Below are 11,883 nucleotides of genomic sequence, written 5' to 3' on the forward strand. Positions count from 1 at the left end.
ACCTTTCTATGTTTCTCTCTTTCTAGACACTCTCAGAAACTATGGGTTTGCATTTGCAAACTGTATTTTTAGAACTAAACCACATTCTGCTGTTCAAGGAAATCCCAGGGAGCAATAACCTACTTTGACAATTCAGGTTCAGTTACATGCAAACATTCATCTTTATTAATTAACTTCACCAAAACATTACTTAGTCAATGTTCCAAATTTTGGACTGCAGATTGGCAAATAGAAAAGAAATGTAACACAGAAAAAAACCCAACTTACTATTATTTGAAACCAGTACTAAGATGACATAAACAGACATTCTTTTCAAGTTCACACCAGAATCCTTTTTAATTAAAAATAAAATGAGGTCTTCAAACAATGCAGAAGTACACAAAGTCTGTTGACAATACACTGAAAACAGAAAGGGAAAACCATTAAGTCCTAAAGTAAGCTACTCACAATACTAAATTATTAAGTCTCAGTTGTGGCCACTATGTGGCGAGTGGAGACAGGGCAGGACTATGAAGTGACTGGGGGCTTCCCCTGCAGTGAGCTCTACACCAGCCAGGACTCTGGCAAGCTTTGGAACAATCCAGGCGTCACTGAACACTTGCTGCTGAGGCAGAGGGAGAGTGCAGGTGTCTGGCACTTAAAGACACTCTACGTGCACAAATCAACAAGGCACTTTTCAGTTCTGGGGATGGACAGGGCACCTTCACTGCCCTTGCTCCAACTGACAATCTTGTCGTCTCATTTTGGGAGACCAAAAGAAATGGAGACAAAGCAGGAGCACAAGTAACGTCAGGGGGCCATAGTGCACTCAGAAATACAAACAATATTATTTTTATTACCATCACTCTCTATAATAATCCCCAATGTAAATAAAGCTGCTTCCTTTACGATGCAATGAGCACTCGCCTTGGCAAGGTCATTTATAAACATCAAACCACCAATTTCTCGAAAGTATTCGCTTGCTTCACCTACAAGAGCAAAAAAGAACAGAAACTTTGCTTTTGTTTCTCTGCAAAATGAAAGGCTCCTAAGATTTTCCAGCATCTCAAACCTTATGTCCTTTAGACAACATTTTTACAGTGCAGTTTCTTAGCATACATGGTGAACATAAATGACTGTGTTGTTTCCAAGGAAAAGCCTTTCTTACTGTTTTGTTGGCAAATGGAATAGATAGTGATCAAAGCCTCCTTCTGAGACAGAGGGCAGTCCATCTGATATTTAAGGCATTCAAGCAGTAAGTTCAGATCTGTTTTCATATCTAGGAGCAAACACAAAAAAAATCATTAAAATTGTTATATTTTCTATATATGAATCTAGTCAGTATTAGAATAAACCTGTCCAAAATGTAGTATGTACATATATTTTAACAAAGGGGAGAAAGTGAGCCAAAATGGAGCTACCTCACTTCTATTCAGCCACAAACTACAAACCTAGAAATATTGCTGTCCATAGTTTGTTATTTGAGCATGATTTCCTCGACAGCCCCCACCGGGCTGAGGGATGGGATCTCCTGGCTGAAGGACAGCGACAGCCCCCACCGGGCTGAGGGATGGGATCTCGCGGAGCTGAGGGCAGCGCCCGGCCCAGCCCCTCAGGAGACGCCGCAGCCGCAGCGCCGCCCGAGCGCCTCAGGGCGCGGCCGCCCTTGGACTGGGGACAGCCCTGAGCCTTCTCCCGGCCAGGCGGGAAGCACTCGGAATTGCAGAACCATCAGGGGTGAAAGGGATCTTTAAGACCATCCAGTTAAACGTCAGCCAGCACTGCCACTGCAAACCCTAAACCACTAAACCATTCCCAGTGTCAGATCCAGAGGCCTCTTTAACACCTCCAGGGATGGGCAGCTCCACCACCTCCCTGGCCAACCTATTCCCAGGCCTGAGCACCTGAACAGTTTAGAAATTTTTTTTTCTAAATTCTAACCTGAATTTTCTCTCAACGTGAGGCCACTTCCTCTGGTTCTCACTGCAGGCCGAGCAGGAGAGAGCGGCCCCACCTCACCGCACGCTCCTGTCAGGGAGTTGGAGAGAGCAGTGAGGTCCCTCGTGAGCCTCTTCTCCAGACTGAACAAACCCAGCTCCCTCAGCTGCTCCTCATGGGGCATGTTTTCTAGACCCTTTGTGAGCCTTGCTGCCCTTCTCTGGACACCCTCAGCCCTTCAATGTCCTTTTTCACGAGGGGCCCAGTGCCGGGCACAGCACTCGAGGTGTGGCCTCAGCAGTGCCCAGCACAGGGCCAGGCACTGCCCTGGTCCTGCTGCTCACACTGCTGCTGATACAGGCCAGGTGCCCTTGGCCTCTTGTCCCTTGGGCACACTTTGGCTCACACTGACGTGGCTAGTGACCTGCAGGATGTGGCACTTGGCCTTGTGGAACCTCACGCCTTTGTCCTTGGCCCGTTGATCGCGTCTGTCCAAGTCTCACTGCAGAGCCTTCCCGTCCTCTAGCAGATCCACATTCCCACCCAACTGGGCATCTGCAAATTCACTCAGGGTGCTCTCAATCCCCACCTCCAGATCATCAATAAAGATGTTAACCAGGACCAGCCCCAAAACAGAGCCCTGGCAAACACATTTCAATGCTCTGCAGTTGGAGGCTGCAATGCCCCCACAACAGAAAGAGCTGCCATCCCTTGGCATTGGCCACACACACAGGTGCAGGAAAAAACCTTTTACTAGGTGAATATGGCTGACAGAACTGACTTTCAGGCACACACTCCCTTTCCCTAATGACCCTGAACTCTATAAAAGGTATTTCACCTCCCAGCTCTTTGCACCATTGGATCCTCAGACCATCAGAGCTCCACCAGCCTCTCTCATCCTTTTGCACCTTCTCCCCACTCAAGCTGATGAGCAACTTCTATAAGAAAAAATGCAGTTCTGCTGCCAGTGAGGTGAGCCAATTTGCAAATGCGACTTACCCTGCCAAAAACAGCTACTGCCTTTTTCTTTCAGAGGTGAGTCATCAGAAGTAATGAAAATGTGTTGCATTTTAAACCAAAGAGGAAAAGAAACGAAAGCACTCACAGAGGATTCGACAAAAGCCAATATATGCCAATATGGCTTATTCTGTTGGCTGCTCAGTTATTGCAACCCTTTGCTACCTTACCATTTGTCTTGTTTGGAGATTGTGCGCAGATAGTTCAGTGATGGATACAACAGGAATGAAATAAATCATAGCTGATTGTGAAATAATACAACTTAGGAAAATTTAATAGATTGTGAAGTATTTACATCATGGTGATGACAGTTATCACATAGAGACTAAAATAAGCCCTTTTAACAAAACTTAATTTTTATCCTTGTACCTCAAGCCCCACTATCATTTGGATGATGTATTATAATGTAAAAGTACTGTCCAATATCTTGTATTGTTTATACTTTCCAACACTTCTGTTGTGTTTTCTAAATGGTCTGAGTATTTTTTAGTTGGAAAAAATATATATGATTTTGATAGTAACATTGCAGTTCTGTGTTTCCTTTTGGTACTCAGCTGAAAAAATAAGGAAAAGAAAAAGAGCACAAAAAATTGCAGAGTTGAGCACATTACTGCTGCCACTGCTTAAGAGCATCTCTCACAAAAAGCAGACCAGCTACACTGTCCCAGCTCCGTCATTTCAACTCTCCATGTCTTGTTTCCTGCTGTGTAAAGCTGAATTGAGCAATTTTTACCTAGGATGAATAACAACTAGTAATACACACTTACAGTTCTCTTGTATTACTACACCAGCGGTAGGTACCCTTAGAATTTTTTAGGGTATTGCAATGCCATCCTTTAATTTAAACAGGTTCAAGATATTATTTGTAGCTTATTCTTTAATTTGTAACAAAAGTAAAAAGATTACTGCACATGGTCAGTTGTCATATTGCACTAAGCGGTTTGTTTGTATCACATGGTTTGTTCTCGCACCCCTTCCCTTCGAGCCCTGTGGTGGTGGTCTTGCCCTGGGTTACTCCCTCCCCTCGCCCTCCCTTCAGCTGTATCCCATTGGCTATGGCCCCTCTCCTCCGCCCCCTTCTCCGCGGGTTTAAAATCTCCCACCGTCACACAAGCGATCTCTTTCCCCTCTCGGATTCCCTGGAGTAGTGCTGCAAATAAAGTAGTGGGACAATCATCCTGAGGAGAAAGGGCGCCTTTCATCTTTTGCCTTTGTTCATGTCGGCGAAGCCCAGGGTCCAGAGCTAGCCAGGGGACCCCACGAGACCTCTCAAACCGACAGTCAGTAACTGGACTGTTGTGTGTATGGGATGCACACGATGATTTCAGTACTGCTTCATTCTGTGTGACTTCAGGCTTTGAGAAAGAGTAATCCCACTTGAGAAGTATTTACATCATGGTGATGACAGTTGTCACATAGAGACCAAAATAAGCCCTTTTAACAAAACTTCATTTATATCCTTGTACCTCAAGCCCCACTATCCATTTGTTTTGCTGATGTAGTATAATGTATAAATACTGTTCAATATCTTGTACTGTTTATAAATTCCAACACTTCTGTTGTGTTTTCTAAACAGTCTGAGTATTTTTTAGTTTGAAAAAAATTGTGGGGGCTGAAGAATCAGCTGACAAAGAGCTTGCCGCACTCCTGTGGAGGGCTCACCCTTGAACCACAAGCTTTTCAGTTAGGGTGAGCAAGTCAGAGGCCTTTGCAGTTTTTATGTTGATTTTTTGTTACTCATTGGTCCCTTTCCCTATATACCGCCCCTTACCTTCCCTACATAAACCTGTTTTTCCCCAGTTGGAGGAGCTTCTGTTCCTGGCTCATTTCACAGAGGGCCATGCCCTTAATAAAGGCTGTTACTCTGTGGAACGCCATACAGACCTCCAATCCCTTCTTCCCTGTGTTGCCTGGGAGCTGCAGAGCGAGCTGAAAATCACTTGCCGGCCTGGGAGAAGGACGTGTCTGTGCCACTGAGCCGTCCTTCTAAGGACGTCTTTTTCAGGAAGGTCGCAGCACCCTTACCACCACCAGCTGCGGGGGCAATTAGAACCCATCGTGTGGCATTGAAGAGCCCCTGAAGAAGCGTCCGCTGAAGAGTGATCCCCTGTTGGGATCGCCATCCCTGAATGAGAACCCCTTATGTTTCAGGAAGGACTGTCCGAGGGGGACACTCCCTGCGGAGACACTAGCGACCGGGACACTCCCTGCACATTGTAGGAAAAAAGAGGAGAAGATCCCCTGAGGACCAGCCACCAGGTGACCCCCCGCCCACCAGTTTTCCATTGGCCCTGCAGGCATCGGCCTGAAGAAAAACAGTGAGGTCTATATATTCAAGTCTTTTTACTTGTTCGGGCCTTTCCACTTTTGTTTTCCTTTTACTGCTGGGTGGGGAGTGGGAACACCAGGATGGGAAATCAGCTTAGCTGACCTAAGCTCAGCCCTCCTGAGAGAGACTTTTACTGCCAAGTTGTGGATGCCCTTGTTGCAGCAAATTTGAACTTTTCAAAGGGAGGTTTGAAGAGATTTGTTCATTGGATTTTTAAGTGTTTTCCTAAAGCCAATTGCAATTCTTTTTATTTGGGTTTGTTTTGGGATGAAGTGGGGAAAGAGTTGCATTCAGTTCAAGCCAACAGGGATTTTTCAGTTGTCAAGTTTTTTCCTCTGTTTCACCTTATTGTACAATCCGTTGATAAGCTGGGAAAGGTTTTGGGGAATGTTTGGGAAAAGTTTTGAGGCCCCAGTTGAAAATCCCTTCCCTTCTACCTCTCCCTGTGTTCCTAAACCCTCTTCCCCATCCCAGGGACAGTCAGGGGTGGTTATTGCCAACAGGCACAGGGTTGCTGCTGTCTCCCTGACATCCCCCAGTCGCCTCTCTCCCCTCACCAGAACAGCACTGGTCATGCAGCTCTGGATCTTTCCTCTAACCTCCTCCCTATGCCCACCTACCCAGCTGCATCTTCCCCAGTTTGAGGTTCTACACAAGATGGCACTGGCAACATGGCCAGACCCACCATTTTGTTTTCCCCACATCCAAGTTTTCCTGCCCTTCCACCTCGAAATGGCTACTTTACTGCCTCTTCCTCTCCTCTTCCCACACTTCCCACTGCGTCCTGCCCTGCCTCCCTCCCCACATCATCAATGGGTGTAACCGTGTCGGGACCCTTCCCTTCCACCAGGAAACCCCACCCCATTGCGGACCCAATCCACTCCCCCTCCAACATGAGCTCCTCCCCTGATGGCCCATCCACTTCCAGTTCCCACAACACTGGGACTGGAAGTCAGGATGAGGGTGACCAGAAGGAGGCCATATTGGCTTCCACTGCCTCACACCAACAGGCAAGTTCCGGTTGCCCGAAGTGGCCCCACGCTGTCATCAAGCGCACTCCATCCTCCTCAGAGGATGGGAGCAGCAATTCCTTGAACTTGGATTCAGATTTTGAAGATCGCTGGGCCAAAATTCAAAGGGATGCCACATGGGCTGGAGATTTGGCACCGTTAAAAAAGATCTTTGCCTTCCCAGTTGTGTGTAAATGCAGCCAGAGGGTGGCAGCCATCAATCTGTGGGAATCCCTGCTCTATCAGGAGATGCAGGAGCTGTGTAAGGCAGCCGAGGAGCATGGTCGAGGCTCACATTTTCTTAAAAACCTATTTGAAGCCACCTTCACTGCCCATGTCATGGTACCCCATGACATCAAAAATATTATGAACTGACTCCTCTCCCCAGCTGAATATATGCTGTGGGAAAGGCAATGGAAAAAACACCTTAAGCAATTGGCAGACACATACTCTAAAGATGCTAATAAACCCAGTTTGATCCTCAAACAAATGGCAGGAGAAGGTGACTTCCTAAAGCCCCAGGACCAAGCAAAAATCTTGGATGAAGCAGTTCTTAGGGACATTGTTACAACCGCAAAGACATCCCTACTTATCACCCCAGATGACAAGGTGCCAATGCAGTCGTCCTGGCTTGTAAAATAAGCATGTATTCTATTTTTGCCATCTGTTAGGGGTTAGGCAGTTTTTTCTTATCTCTTTCAAGAACAATGACACTGCCAGGAAGATAATCTCCTGCTAATGGGCTATTGAATTACTCACTGTGGCTGGTAAGATTAGTTACATCATCCCATTGGGAGATGCTCCACCCAGAGGGAGGAGCCAAGCATCCCTGCCACCATAAAACAAGCATTTCTGAGACCACAGACAGCCTTCTTCGCTGGATTTCCCAGAGGAATCAGGAACCAAGGCCCAGCTGCTCCTTCGCCGCATTTTCAGAAAGGATCTACACCCTTCTGCAGATCGCCGCTCCAGGAGGAGCAGCCACCATCTGGCTGGACTACTATCAACACCCTGACTTCTCAGGGTGTCAGGTTTTTCTCACTCTGCCAGTGGTTTTTTGCTTGTGCTAAATTACATTGTTATTTAGTTTTTTTTCTTCCTAGTAAAAAACTGTTATTCCCATTCCCATATCTTTGCCTGAGAGCCCTTTTAATTCTGAAATTGTGATAATTCGGAAGGAGGGGGTTTTACCTTTTCCATTTCTCAGGAGGATTTTGCCTTCCTTCACAGACTCCTGTCTTTTCAAACCAAGACAGCAGTGCTTCACAAATGTTAAACAGGGGACAAGTGAATATTTTATTAAGTATATAGACAGACTAAAATTGGTGATTGAAAGACAAGAAGAGAGCCCAGAGGCTCAAAAGGAACTATTGGTAAAAATCGCCATAGCAAATGTCAATGCCGAGTGCAAAGGAATTCTAAGAGCACTCCCTCTTGACCCTCAACCAACAATTGAACAAATGGTTGAAGCCTGTACCAAACATGCCTCCACCAAAAATACTGTAGCCCTAGTGGTTGCAAAAGGGGTGACAAATGGGGTGTCCAGTGTTTATGCAGTGGCAGCAAACAAAGAGTAGCTGCTCTTTCAACTGTGGTGAACCCAGACACTTCTTTTAAGACTGTCCCGAGAGACACTTTTTTCCAGGACCAGCACCCCCATCCCACCAACCACCAATGGCCCCTAAGACAGAACTGGCACCAGCAGCTTCTGGAAACTCCAAGCAGAGTGCAGGACAGTCCCAAGCTCTGACATCAAATCAAATGCCGCACCATTCCATCCCACCAGTGAGGTCTACCATCCTGCCTCTGAGACCCACTAGCAGTCACCAGGATGAGGGAAGTGGACCATGAGGAGTCCCATCAGGTGTCCCTGAGCACATCCGGAAGATCCAACACAGGGAGCAATTCAGGTGGGAACCCAGCGCCAGCTGGTGACCAAAATATCCATTCATTTTGACAATGACTCTGTTCACAAAATGCCCACAGGGAAAAGTGGGCCGTCAGGTGGACCCTCCAAGATTTTAATTCTTTGGGACACTTTTAATGGTCCAGGACAAATTTACGTTCTCCCTGAAGTTCAAACTATTAACTCAGGGGAAGAGATCTTTGTTCAACTACAATGCACGGACTCACCATTTTATCTCTCCAAAGGGACTCCAGTCGCACAAGCCTTTCTTTTACTACTCAACTGCCCAGAACAGGCTCCCCTCAACCCTACCATCATGTGGGCTCAGGTTGTGGGCTCCAAAAAACCAGTTATAGAATGTGGCCTGTTTTGTAAAGGGGAGAAGATCCATCGCCCAGGCATGCTGGACACAGGGGCAGACGTTACCATCATTGCTCGCTCTGAGTGGCCACCCATGTGGGAACTGCAGCCTGTGGTGGGGATGATCTCGGGAATTGGAGGAGTTGCAGTTTCTATGCGTAGTAAAAGAAATGTAATTGTAGAAGGACCTGAGGGAAAAATGGCGACCATCAGGCCATTTGTAGTGAGGACATCAATAACCCTCTGGGAAGGTGACGTTCTATCGTAATGGGGAGCCTCTTTGCACATTCTCAGTAGGGATTTTTAGTGTGGGTCACTGAGGAGTGCGCAAAACTTATCATCTCCCAACTCACCTGGAAACAACATCATCCAGTGAAGATTGATCAGTGGCCCCTATCCTACACCAAATTACGCACACTAGAGGCCCTCGTGGAGGAGTGGCTTGCCAAGGGCCATATCACCAAAACAGCCCTTGGAACTCCCCTGTCTTTGTTTTACAGAAACTGGGCAAAGACCAGGAGTCTCCTCCACGATCTTAGTAAAATCAATGAAGTAATAGAAGACATGGGTCCCCTCCAGCCAGGCATGCCCTCACCCTCCATGCTTCCTCAGGACTGGAAATTGGCCGTGATAGACATTAAAGACTGCTTTTTTAATATCCCTCTCCATCCCTGGGACACCTCAAGATTTGTATCCTCCATCCACTCCCCAAACAGGCCCCTCTAAAAAGGTACCACTGGCTTATTTCATAAGGAATGAAAAATTTGCCCACCATTTGCCAGTGGTACATGGCCCATATCCTGTCCCCAGTGAGGGTCCTGTTTCCAGACTCCATCATTTTACATTATATGGATGACATGCTCATTTGTGCGTGAGAGAATGACTCTCTCAAATGAACACTACAAAAGACTACAAGGATAATTGAGGATGCTGGGTTCGAGATCTGTGAAGACAAGATCCAGTACACCTGCCCCTGGACCTAACTGGGACTCTGGATTTATGAGCGGACTGTTGTACTCCTGCAGCTGACTATCCAGGATGACCTGAAGACCCTGCGAGATTTATACCAACTCTGAGTCCATCAGTTGGGTATGTCCCCTGCTTCAGATCACAACAGAGGTCCTCGTGTCCTCGCGCCACTCTTCAACCTACTCTGCGGCGCCGAGGACCTGGATTCACCATGCACCCTCACACCGGAGGCCCGGGAGTCCATCCTTAAGGTTCAGGAGTCCTTGTCTTTGCGGCAAGCCCATCATTACGAGCCCAACCTGCCCTTCCAACTGTCTGTCCTGGCCCCGCGCTTTTATGCGCTCATTTTTCGGTGGGATGGGACATGACACTCCTCATCATCAAGTGGGTCTTCACACATAATCAACCCAAAGACTATAACCACTCTGCAGGAAATCATGGCTGAACTCATCAAGAGGGCCAGAGTCCACCTCTGCACTCTTGTGGGGTGTGAGTTCTCATGCATTTTCCTTCCATTGAAAACTGGGGATTTGGAGCCTTTACTCCAAACCAATTAAAGCCTCCAGTTCACCCTAGATAGCTACACAGGCCAAATTTCCATTCATCCGCTTGACCACAGATAGTTCAAATCAATGTTTAATCTGGTCCCCAAATCATTACTAAGTAAAACACCACTCAAAGCCCTGACTGTTTTCACCAATATCTTGGGAAGATCCCACAAGTCAGTGATGACTTGGAGGGATCCCAGTACACAGGAGTGGGAGTCTGATGTCCAGGTGGTCGAAGGATCACCACAGATTGCAGAACTAGCAGTCATCGTCAGAGCTTTTGAGAAGCTCCAAGAACCTTTTAATTTGGTGACCAATTCAGCATATGTCGCTGGAGTAGCTATGAGGGCTGAACATTCTTTTCTAAAAGAAGTCTCCAACCCCAATTTGCATAAATTGCTTTCTAAACTGATATTCCTTATCTCCCACAGAAAGCAAACTTATGACATCATGCATGTGAAGTCACACACCAACCTCTCAGGTGTCATTGTGGAAGGAAACAGGAGGGCAGGTGCACCTTGCCAAGGTGCACTTGTCAGAGCTGCCAATGTCCCTGACATCTTTGCCCAAATGAAGCTGTCTCACTCCTTTTATCACCAAAATGTCCCAGTCTTAATAAGGATGCTCAAGCTACTCAGTGACCAGGCCAGGGCAATTGTTGCCACCTGTCCCAATTGTCAGTCATACCAAATACCATCCATGAGTTCTGGGGTTAACCCCCGAGGTCTCAAGAGTTGCCAAATATGGCAAACATGTTAGCCACATTCCTTCCTTTGGAAGGACAAAATATGTCCATGTGTCTGTGGACACTTTTTCTGATGCACTGTTTACCTCAGCCCACAAGGGAGAGAATGCCAAGCACACCATCTGGCATTTTCTCCTTGTGTTTGCCACCCTGGGAGTCCCAGAACACATAAAAACAGATAATGGACCTGCTTATACCTCCTCCAAACTAAAGGACTTCTTCAACCAGTGGGGGATGAAGCACACCACAGGCATACCACACTCTCCCACAGGGCAGTAAATTGTAGAAAGGACCCAACAAACTCTTAAAAAGGTCCTTGATAGCAGCGGGGTGGAACAGAGATCATCCCTCCCATTGAGAGGCTCTGAAAAGCTCTTTATGTCATCAAGTGGTGCAATTATACCAGCAGCACACTTTCCATCTCCTCCCATCATCCCAGTGATGCCCTGAGGTGTGGTCCTGATCTGTGAGGACAGAGTGTGGGCAGGATTTCCCTCCCATCTGCAAGGAGGTCCTTGCACACTTGGCCAGCTTACCATTCTCACCCCAAACTCAACCCTAATTCATGACTAGCAGAAAAAGAATGAATTGGCCTGCCAAAAACGAGACCTCACTCAATTAGATGAAAATTGCGACAGCGAAATTGTTGATTGGTCATACGCTAAGAGAGTGATGATGTCCTTTTTTCTACCTTAGGTTGCTGATGCGAAAGCCCACGGTGAGCTTTCTCATCTGGAGTGCTGGCTTGGTAAGCAGGCCAACTTAACATCTGCTGTGTTAAGTGATCTCCTGTCGGATGAAGAAACTACCAGGCATGCCACACTTCAAAACCATGCTGTGATTGACTTTCTACTACCACCAGCATTTTTTGCCACGGCAAAAAAAAATATATTATTTTGGTACTAACATTGCAGTTCTGTGTTTCCTTTTGGTACTCAACTGAAGAAATTAAAAAAAAAAGGTCAAAAAATTGCAGAGGTGGATAGCAGATCACAAGGAGCAAAGTTACAGGAGATGAGTTCATTACTACTGCCACTGCTTAAGAGCATCTCTCACAAAAAGCAGACTGGTTACGCTGTCCC

At 46.7% G+C, this 11,883-nt stretch overlaps 1 long non-coding RNA gene across 1 annotated transcript; it reads right to left on the minus strand.

Annotated features, from left to right (window-relative positions):
• Positions 1-92: 92 nt before the first annotated feature.
• Positions 93-1,267, minus strand: LOC120512583. The gene is made up of 3 exons (XR_005630048.1): positions 1,148-1,267; positions 840-968; positions 93-399 (listed from the first exon to the last, which is right to left on the minus strand). It is a non-coding gene; the product is annotated as an uncharacterized LOC120512583 (long non-coding RNA).
• Between the last annotated feature and the right edge of the window lie 10,616 nt (positions 1,268-11,883).

The sequence above is a fragment of the Passer montanus genome, unplaced genomic scaffold, assembly GCF_014805655.1.
Source record: "Passer montanus isolate IOZ18808 unplaced genomic scaffold, ASM1480565v1 scaffold754, whole genome shotgun sequence".
Classification (NCBI taxonomy): Eukaryota; Metazoa; Chordata; class Aves; order Passeriformes; family Passeridae; genus Passer; species Passer montanus.